The following is a 10,698-nucleotide window of genomic DNA, read 5'->3' as shown; positions in this document are numbered from 1 at the left end:
GCATTAATCAAGCGAGCTGCGTGTCATCAAATACATGGCGTGGACCTTAGTTGCAGGAAGCGGAGTACACTAAGCAAGCGAGCTGTGGTCCAATCGCTTGTCCGGAAACATTCCAAGTGCCATTTCTAATTGCACAAGCTTGGAATCTGTGGCTCGAGATGGGAACAATTTTACAGGCACAATCCCCAAATCAGTGGGACGACTTAAGAATCTGAGAAAGCTTTTTCTGGAGAGAAATTCTCTCAGTGGCAGCCTTCTGAGTGAGCTAGGAGATTTAGCAACAAATTTGGAGGAACTGGACCTGTCTACAAACAATCTCTCTGGCAAAATTCCAGCAGCTCTGAGCAAAATCCATTCTCTCTGACTCTTGAATCTCTCTCGCAATCATCTGAGAGGTGAAATTCCTGCAACCCTCGCAGCACGCTTCAATGCGTCTTCGTTTGCTTTCAATCCTTTGCTCTGTGGCATGCCTCTCAACACCACTTGCCAACATCGTCATTATGAGCATCGCCATCATCGGCATGGAAAGCGGGCTATACTGTTAATCGCCATAGCTGTGGCATGCGGGGCATTGTTTCTTGTCAACGCCACAGCTTGCCTGGTGATTTGTCTTTTGAAAATGGAGCGCAAGAGACGGCGACTGAGAGAAACCAGTGGTGAACAAGAGAAGAAACTGATCATGTTCTACAACCCAATTTCTTACGCCAATGCTCTGGAAGCCACAGGGCATTTTGATGAAGAACATGTACTGAGCAGAACCAGCTATGGAATCGTGTTCAAGGCATATTTGCAGGATGGAACAGTGCTATCAATCAGGAGATTAGCAGACGAACCAATCTAGGAGAGTGTCTTCAGACAAGAAGCAGAGGCTTTGGGAAAAGTGAAGCACAAGAATCTAACAGTCCTGAGAGGATATTATGTGAACTAGGACATGAGGCTACTGGTATACGATTACATGCCCAATGGAAACCTGGCAACTCTTTTGTAAGAAGCCTCTCATCGAGATGGCCATGTTCTCAATTGGCCCATGAGGCATCTCATTGCTCTGGGAATAGCTCGAGGCCTAGCATTTCTTCACACCAACGCTCACCCGACCATTAGCATTTCTTCACACCAACGCTCACCCGACCATTATCCATGGCGATGTGAAGCCAAACAATGTGCAATTTGATGCAGATTTTGAAGCCCATCTCTCAGATTTTGGCCTGGATAGACTGGCAGCCATTCCAGCAGATCCCTCTTCATCTGCACCCACCCCTGCTAGCTCTCTAGGGTATGTTTCTCCTGAAATAAATTTAACAGGGCAGATGACAAAAGAATCCGATGTCTATAGCTTCGGAATTGTATTGTTGGAACTTCTTACTGGTAGGAGGTCAGTCATGTTCACCCAGGACGAAGATATAGTGAAATGGGTGAAGAGACAGCTTCAAACAGGGCAGATTTCAGAGCTGTTTGATCCAAGCCTTCTAGAACTGGATTCAGAATCTTCAGAGTGGGAGGAGTTTCTGCCGGCAGTGAAAATGGCTCTTCTGTGCACAGCCCCTGATCCTCTAGACAGTCCATCCATGCTAGAGGTGGTGTTCATGCTTGAAGGTCATCCATGCTGAGGCGGTTTCTTGGTTTACAATAAATTAGATCCTCTCAATCCATGTTTCTTGGCTTTTTAAATTAATTCTTCTGAATTAGATCCTCTTCATCCATGCTGAGGCGATAGCATAGATCCCTCGTTGCACAGAAAGCCCTTCATCCATGCTGAGGCGATAGCATAGATCCCTCGTTGCACAGAAAGCCAGAGAAACCAGGCTTGCCAATGTCACTGTTGAAGGGGAATGCATTAATCCAAGGCGCTGTGTGCCATCAAATACAAAGGTTATGGCTTGGACTTTTGCATGCATGTATATATATTAAGTATTTGCAGTTATTTTAAGGCCTTATTCTTTACTGCACTTACCTTTGTGCTGGATCTACGATCATAATTTTACCTTAACAATATTACAGGTGCAGAATCACGTTTGAATTATCATTGGCAATAAGGGTGTTTAAAGGGTAGTTGCCTATTTACGAGCATAATGTTAATTAGCCGTGTGTGAAGGTGTTTGGTTTTTTTTTGGGAGGAGGCGGGGGTGTTCTTCCCTGTTTTGAAAAATTGATTTTTTACAAATTTTGCCAAGCCTTTTGATTTTTAGTAATTTTTGTAGTTCAGGTCTGAATCATAGCTAAACTCAATGGATCAGAAGGGCATGCCTTGATGAAATAAGATTTGTTTGATCGGTGTCAGAGATACTTGGGATAATCTGACTGGTCATAAAGATGGAAGTCGCTGGAGAATCTGAATACGCGCCTGGAGATTCAGAGGCCAATTATGGAGGTGCACTGGAAGTGGTATCAATTCAAAATGTGGAGGGTATGATCGATAAAGGGAAACCAGATAATTATAGGACAATGATGCAATCTTATGAAATTCCGTTTCACAACCCAAAGGTAAGCATGCATGGATTGTTATTTTATGCCCATATCGTAACCTTAAGTCATGGGAGGTTATTGGGATTGATGAAAATGGGGTGTTGTTAGATCCATCAAGTTCAATTGAAAAAAAAAGAGTTAATATATATATATATTTTTAAATAAATAATTTCTTAAAAATAAAAGCACTAAAGAGTACCTCGCATTTAAGCAATGCAAATAGTATCTCACCATCTCTATAGGTGATGGATGCAATCTCATAGAAAACATGTTTTATATTTCCATATCATCATTAGGCACATATTATATATTTACAGAGCAATATATATATATATATATGAATTTGAAGTTACCTCAAATCCAAATCCAGTAGCATATAATTCAGCATTTATAGTGGTATCTGAAATTCTGAAACTACTTTGAATTCAACAACGTATATTCAAATATTTGAAGATACTTTGAATTCAATGATGTATATTCTAACATTGCAGGTACTTAAAGTTAATTTGAATTTCAGTGTGTATCATAACATATATAACGTTAATTTCCTTGTTGCTGGGTACTTATTGATTGCTTCATCACTACGTATGCTTATTTTAATTTGCTAAATATCTTTTTTTGTTATATGAGGGGGGCGTCGAGGCTTCAAAACTTCTCAGGATTCGATCAGAGATTGACTACATGGCTGACACATTCGAGGTGCTCGTGATTCGTGAGCAGAATCATGACAAGAGTATTTTTGGTTTCAACTGTGATGTTGTAATGTACTCTATACATATCTCTAACTTTAATATATCTGTGAGTTTATAATATGTTACAATGCTATTTTTTTTATCCTTTTCATCTAAATGTGTATTTACATTAAAAATGTTTTGGATTTATTAACATAGTGAATCATAAATTTCCATAAATTAAAAATAAAAAATTGTGTGGACAACTTTCTTTCTTCTTGGTAGAGTATTTGGATTTTGCTCTATGTATGTGCATAATTCTTTCCTAAGGCAATTTGTTTGTGTAATTGGCTTGTTTTTCGCTCCCTAAGTATTCAATCTGGTTGGGTAGAGAAGCATTGTCAAATGGTAGGGGATAGTCATGGTGGTTATTGCCTTGGTCACTAGAAAGCTTTGTAGATGCTTGGCCATCTATAGATGTTTCTTAATTTTGGGTAATTAACTTACTCTAAAATGAAATAAGACTTTCAATGTGTTCTGTGTAATATAAATATAAACAAAACATCTAAAGAAAATTAATTGCACAATGATCCAGTCCAAGAAAACAAGGTTTTGCACAAACCAATTAAGCCTTTCAACCTTTTCGGCTTATTTTCTTATATCAAACATTTGTGCAGGGTTTCAACTAATTACCATTTCATTGAGTATATATCTAAAAATCAAGGATTTTGGGATCAAATCCCACAAAGAAATACTATACCTGCTCTTCAAATTCCTTCAAGCTTTTGAAAGTAAAACCAATGAATTATCAATATAATTTTACAATAATAAAAAACAATTAGAAGGCCTTTAGCCAACTCAAATTTCTCATCCGTTAGGCTTGAACCAACATCTCTTCTAGAGAAATTCAACAATTCTAATTTAATAATCCTATTGGCCTCTCTTTGTACCTTTTGGGACAATGGCTAGTTTTATTTATTCAAATTTTAATCGATGTTGATTCTATTATACATATGGAAATTATGATTTTTGCCGCCATTGTTAATTTAGTTTTCTTCGTTTTCATACATGTACCTATCATGCTACATGTCATACTAGTACTTATCATATTAGTACTGAGAATAATCTATTAAGACAATTCATCTCAAGCCTTCACCCTTGCCGACATGGACATGACATTTCCTGATAGCAATAGAGGAGTATGAACCAATTATATGATGTCCCTGCTCAAACTCAATACTTTTCACATATAGAGGAAGCTTTTGGGGACCAGACGAGGCATCTGAAGCCATAGAAGACTCCTCGTCGTTATCCATGAAGCTGGACGCCTACTAATCATAATTTGGTATCTTTCAACAACCTTTGCTAAAATCAAACTTCTTTGATGCCGCTAGTCAATACAAATTTGTTGGTTGTACTCTTATAACTGTAGTTATCCACACAATGATCTAAATACATTGTCCATCCAGATTCGAAGATTTCACTAGCCTTGGTGTTTGCATATTCACTTTTAAAATATTGGAATGGAGCAACGTAAACATGTCTCAGCTCTTTACATGTTGGATACAAGAACAATCTATACAAAATTTCTTTCACGTTGTTACTCGACATAGAGACAAACAATTGGGTGTAGAAGTTAAAATTGGTTATATGTTTGGAATACATATGAACAAGTCATATGAGCGAAATGATGACATTGATCTGCTACCACTGTCCCTATTTAACATAAAAAAGATACCAAGTTTAGCGAGCTACCTTTTGATTCCTCGACAATGCAATTGACATCTTGCTTTGTATCCATTGTTATTTCTTCAGGATAATTCATAGTACCTCTAAGTCCTTGATCTAGTACCTCTACATCATTGCTCGCTTTCAATTTTAATAAATTCCCTTAGTTTGATAAAGTTCAAAATACAGACAATTCATGGGTTAGTACGGTGGATACAATCCATGCACCACTGTCAAATTATTTCTCCCAATCCTCATAATTGATTCATTGATATGTTTTTTTGGGAGGTGGAAAAACTTGGTAGACCGTGAGAGGTTAGTCATTAACAAATTTTATTAATTGATTACTATGCTTCATATGATTTTTGCTAAAATCGACAAAACCGTTTGGAATTTACTTCTCAATGAACAATGCTATAAATGTCAGTGGTCATTATCATTGAATTTTAAAATGCATTTCTACTTAATAAAATATATCGACTTGGAAAATGACGGTTCCTTAAAAGCCTATGATTTTAATCTTTAAAAAATGATGCTTTCCGGATCCATCGCATTCATGTCAGTTTTAGTGATTGATGTTTTGAACCCAAAACTATGATTCATCTTCAAGATATAAAGAAATGTGGAAAACTGATGAAACCCAGGGTTATAGTATATAGGAAAAATTAGGCTGGAAAATAACTGAAAATGAAACCCTAAAATGAAAAGAGAAAGGTTGTATTATTATTAGATGTGTATATAATATGGTCTAAATTATTAATAATAAGGGTAATATAAATATATTCATGTATTAATATCAACAAAAAAAATAGAAATTATGATGTTTTTTATTTAGTAATTAATTATAAATGTATTATAAAATGTGATATATATTATGGTTTAAATATTTAATTAATAAAAGTTAATATAAATATAATTATATATTAATAAGAAATAAGCATTAATTATGATATTCTTAATTATTTTTAATTAGTAATTCATTATGATGTTGATTATTAAAATTGATTAATATATTTTATTGGTTTTAGTTAAGTATGATTTGGATTAAATACTATAGGAAATGATATTACTTAATAAGACTAAAGGAGACTAATATTATTATTCTTCTCTACGTTGACGATATTGTTCTTCTTGCAAGGTGCCCATCTAATCTTGATAAGCAACTTATACTTCTTAAGGATTTTTGTTCTACCATGGGTATGATTGTTAACACTGACAAAACAAAAAGTTATGATTATCAAATCCAAGGACACTTATGGTAATTTTATGTATGACAATTGTAACTTGGAGGAAGTGTCTTCCTACAAGTATCTAGGAATTGATATTCATCACAAGTTCAAGTGGTACTATAGCATTGAGAAAAGGATTAATGGGGGATGGAAAGCTTATTTTGTTCTTGAAAATAATTGTAAAACAACAAACCTCGTAATCTGGGATAGAGAAAGTTCCTCTTTGAAACTTTAGTTAGTTCGGTTATCTTATATGGATGTGAGGTTTGGGGTTGTAGCATCTCTAGATAATCTTGGAGAAAGATTGAGCAAATCTAGAAGCGTTTTATAACATATAACCTCAAAATTAAAAGCAACACACCCTATACTATTCTCCTTATAGAAGTGGGTCTTCCCCTATTGAGAGCCTAGCTATGACTAGGCTTCTATTGTACAAGCACAAACTCAATAACATAGGAGACCATAGACTTCCTAAGCTAGCTTTAAATTCCAGCCAAAACCACCTAAGGCTCAAACGAGGTTGGTATAAAGACACCAAGGCCTAGTTAAACCATTGGGAGATCGACGAGAATGTTGCATTGCAAAATATTAATAACATTAAAAATATTGTTACTTCTAAGTTCAAAGAAAAAATGTGGTGTGAGAAAGATTTAGCAGCTAAAAGAAAATTAAGATATTATAAGGAGGTCATCAACCCCACCCTAGAAGATCAAAAGTATCTCTCTGTTTTAACTAGCTTAAAGAAGAAAATTAATATAGCCAAGATTAGAACGAACTCTCATGAGCTCCATAGTGAAACGGGTTGTTGGGCAGTTCCTAAAACACCATGGACGGAAAGGTTTTGCCATCTCTATGAGAATACGAACATCAAGGATGAAAATCACTTCCTCTTAGAATGCCCCATGTACAACCACATTAGATCTCAGTTTCAAAATCTTTGTTGCAATACTGGCCTTCCTAGCCTTTTACGTTGTCAAAATTACTGTGAGCTCGAGAGGCTTCTCTCCAAGCTTTTTGAGCATAGGAATAAAATCTTAAATAAAACTAAATAATTGTTTTCTTTAGGTCCGATAGACCAAAGTTTGGTCTCAGTGGACGTTAACCACCATCTCTCTCTCTCTCTCTCTCTCTCTCTCTCTCTCTCTCTCTCTATATATATATATATATATATATATATAGATATATAGATATATATTCAATAAGGTTATATATATTCATTAATAACATTTATTACTTTAGCTTATAATTGAAACATAACTATTATTATACCTGTCAAAAGTAGCAAGTATATAGCGATCGATGTCGCTCTCCCCAGCATTACTTTCAATCAAAACTATAATTTTAACATAAAGTTTTCCATTCATATTTTATAAACGCTTTTGTCAACCTATTAAATATTGACAGGTTTTTTAACTGGCCAACCATAGGCATTGAAGTCTTTGGAGTCTTATTGCAGGGAAAAACTCAGTTTTTGACATAAAGTTAGGATAAATTTAAAACATAACCAAATATGAAGCTGACTAATGCTACCCTTGGCCAGCATTAGTTCATAACATTTTATGTTAAAATAATGTGCATGGAAACACATTTTGTCGAAAGTTGCCTCACCGCTTTGCCAGGAAGCTATGTCACCACCTTACCATTTAATTGTCTCACTACTTGTTGCCACCTGTTAGCTACTATCTGCCACCACTTCTCAGAATTTAGATCACCAAACCATATCAAACTCTGCAATTTTCATTCTAATGTTTCTTTCCCTAGTCCCGAAATCGCACATATGGTGGCACTAAATGATTTTGATCCCTTCATAAAACCGAGATTCTCGGCCTGTTTAAAGAGTTCCATAATTTTTTCCTCTGCAACTGTCAGTAGATGGGGTCGCCTCGCCACTAACTGTGATAATGTTTTATCATCAAAGCCTGATCTTAGAAGATGTGAAGCTCTCGATTTAAGCTTATCTTCGCTGAGATTAAGTATTCTTGCACACACAATTCATAACGAAATGAATTTATCAAAAGAAAACCCAAGTAAAATCAAAGCCAATCATTTTTTTAGATTTGTTAGTTTCTCTCCTCGCATAATTGGAACATAATGATTTTTAAATAATAATTTGATAAATATGAGTAAAATCAAATACAATCATTTTTTAGATTTGTTAGTTTCTCTCCTCGCATAATTAGAACATAATGATTTTTAAATAATAATTTGATAAATATGACTCATAAGGTTCAAAATAATGTCTTACTGAAAAAAAAGGTTCAAAATAACGAGGGTGGGCACAAGACTATAAAATCTGCTTAATACAGACAAATATGAGGGGCATGAGCTTTATAGATGAAAAGCAAATGGAAGTTGCAAGGACGGAACAAGAGTACTGTAGACCTAAAGCATGTAGAATAACATGATATAAAGGTTGAAAGGTGATTTTTGTCCAAACCGGGGACACGAGTTATTAGAAATATGGTCCATGGGGAAGTATGACAACAAAAATTCAAGAGAGATAGCTACTTGAAAGAGAGCACAAAATCTTCAAGAAAGCCAAGAGGATTTCATGGACTGTCGGAAAGGCTTGGAAGGAAAGCGTTACTCTATATAGATTGCAGGGTAATCAGGCAGAAAGAATAAGAGTTCAGTTCTTTAATGACTCTAAAGGAGTGCACGAGGTTGCCTTTAATACTGTAAGGTTCATGAGAAAACCTGCACTGGTATTATGCTGGCTCAAGAGGAGGTTTCAATCCTTCTTTGGAGACACTGAGAACTCCAGAACTTGGATGGGCAAGAATGTTCACCCATGTGGTTGTCAAAGAGCAAGCTCAAGATACAACCTAAAGCAACTGGTATACGTATACAATAAATAATGAACACATTAGAAAGAAAACATGCTTTTGTTCATATTTTCCTTTACGTATATTTTTTTTTTCTTCATAAAAAGCTTTCTTTTAGAGAAAGAGAACCTAAATTGTCAAAGCCAAATCGAAAACACAACCTCAGCCTCTTCAGACCTGCATGATCAGTTTTTACAAGAGATTGACAAGATAAACGAAGAGCTCATCTTGCTCAGAAACCTATCTTGAAGATGCAAACATACCATGGAGCCAATTGCCAATTTAGAGAATTGAAGACCATGTCCAAAGATCCATGTAGATATCTTCGAACACGCTCGCTTGAGAAGAACTCATCTTGCTCAGAAACCCATCTTGAAGATGCAGCCATGCCACAGAGCGAAGAGGCGATCTAGAGAAGTGAAGAACATGTCCAAATACCCATGTAGCTAAAGAACCAATCAAGACCATAGAAGTGTTTCAATGCATAACAGAACTCGGAGGTGAAAAGAAGGCAACTCAACCGATATTGGGAAAAAGCAGTCAAAGTGCAGTGCATGCTTGGCTCTAATAATAACAGCGGGCATGCATGCAGCCCAGCCCGTAAACGGAAACAATTCCGGGTAATAATAGAAAGCTTCCCACTCCGAGCATTGTGCCATAAACTCCACGAACTCTCCCGGAAGCTCGGCACACAGATGTCAAGTGGAGAGTAAAAGTGTAGACGATTGTTGATGCATAGGAAGGCCTATCGGCCTAATTAATATTATTGTTTAAAAAAAGAAGAGAAATGATTCCTAGTGGCAGGAAATCATGTAACTCTTGAGGAGGGGAGTTAAAGGAAACAGTGGCTGGAACCCTAACTACCTTCCCCAGCTGTGCAAAGCTTCCAAGAAAAGGAAGTAGGGGAAGGAAAAAAGTTGCGTTGTAGTGACAGGCAGGAAAAGAGAAGGGGAAATCCACTTGCTATGTCTGGTAACAATCAGATGGCAAGAGTGCGGAGCGCAAGTAACCTGTGGAAGACTGAAGGTCTTATGAATAAGCTAGGGGGGAGATTTGGTCTCGAAAGACAATCTCATGGTCGGGTGGATGACTAGCTACAAAATCAGAGGTGACCTCTACCTGTGCAGTTACTTACTAAAAAGCAACTTAGGTATGAGGTACCATCCTGAGACTGTGCTGATATTTTGAACAGAGACAGTAGAGTATTGCAAGAAAGGGGTTCCTAAGAGAATAGTTAATATGTATATGTTTACAGAGGAACCCTGATGCATATCTTCTTCTTTTTTACAGAGTATGATTAATCATAGGAATTTTAGGAAATGCCACTGTTGTGATAAGACTATTTCACTGTGAATTTAAATATATTATTGATAAGAACTCAGTTCAGCCAACCCTTAAGATCTGTGGAACGTTAGTTAATTTTGAAGAGCAATATTACAGTTATTTCTTTCTTTTATAGTAAACTTCGAAAGAAAATGACGCCGAGATTTGTTTCTTGTTTTTAAGCAAAAAAAAGGGGAGAATAATTGTTAAACTTGTAAGAAGAAAACTGTTGCTACTTGTTAAATGCAGGAATATAAATGAGCATAATATAGAGAAAACAGAACGCTGCATGGGAAAGAACTTTGCAGTTAACGAAGTAAATTTCCTTGCATAACCATTCGAACACTGCTAGTAAACCTTTGAAAACAAGAAAATTCAAGATTGCTTGCAGTGAATTAAAACTCTGGAATTGTCGCCAGTGCATAGTGGGAGATGTCGAGTTTCAGAAAATTCAGAAAA

At 36.1% G+C, this 10,698-nt stretch overlaps 1 pseudogene; it reads left to right on the top strand.

Annotated features, from left to right (window-relative positions):
* The first annotated feature begins 466 nt into the window (after nucleotides 1-466).
* Nucleotides 467-1,607, top strand: LOC149214432 (putative LRR receptor-like serine/threonine-protein kinase At4g36180 pseudogene; annotated as a pseudogene).
* The last annotated feature ends 9,091 nt before the right edge of the window (nucleotides 1,608-10,698 follow it).

This window comes from Pinus tabuliformis, chromosome 1_1 (assembly GCF_031772625.1).
Source record: "Pinus tabuliformis cultivar Carrire ecotype Pingquan chromosome 1_1, CPIR1, whole genome shotgun sequence".
NCBI classification, from domain to species: Eukaryota; Viridiplantae; Streptophyta; class Pinopsida; order Pinales; family Pinaceae; genus Pinus; species Pinus tabuliformis.
Note: the sequence above shows the minus strand (reverse complement) of the source record. Positions and strands in the feature narration are given on the sequence as shown.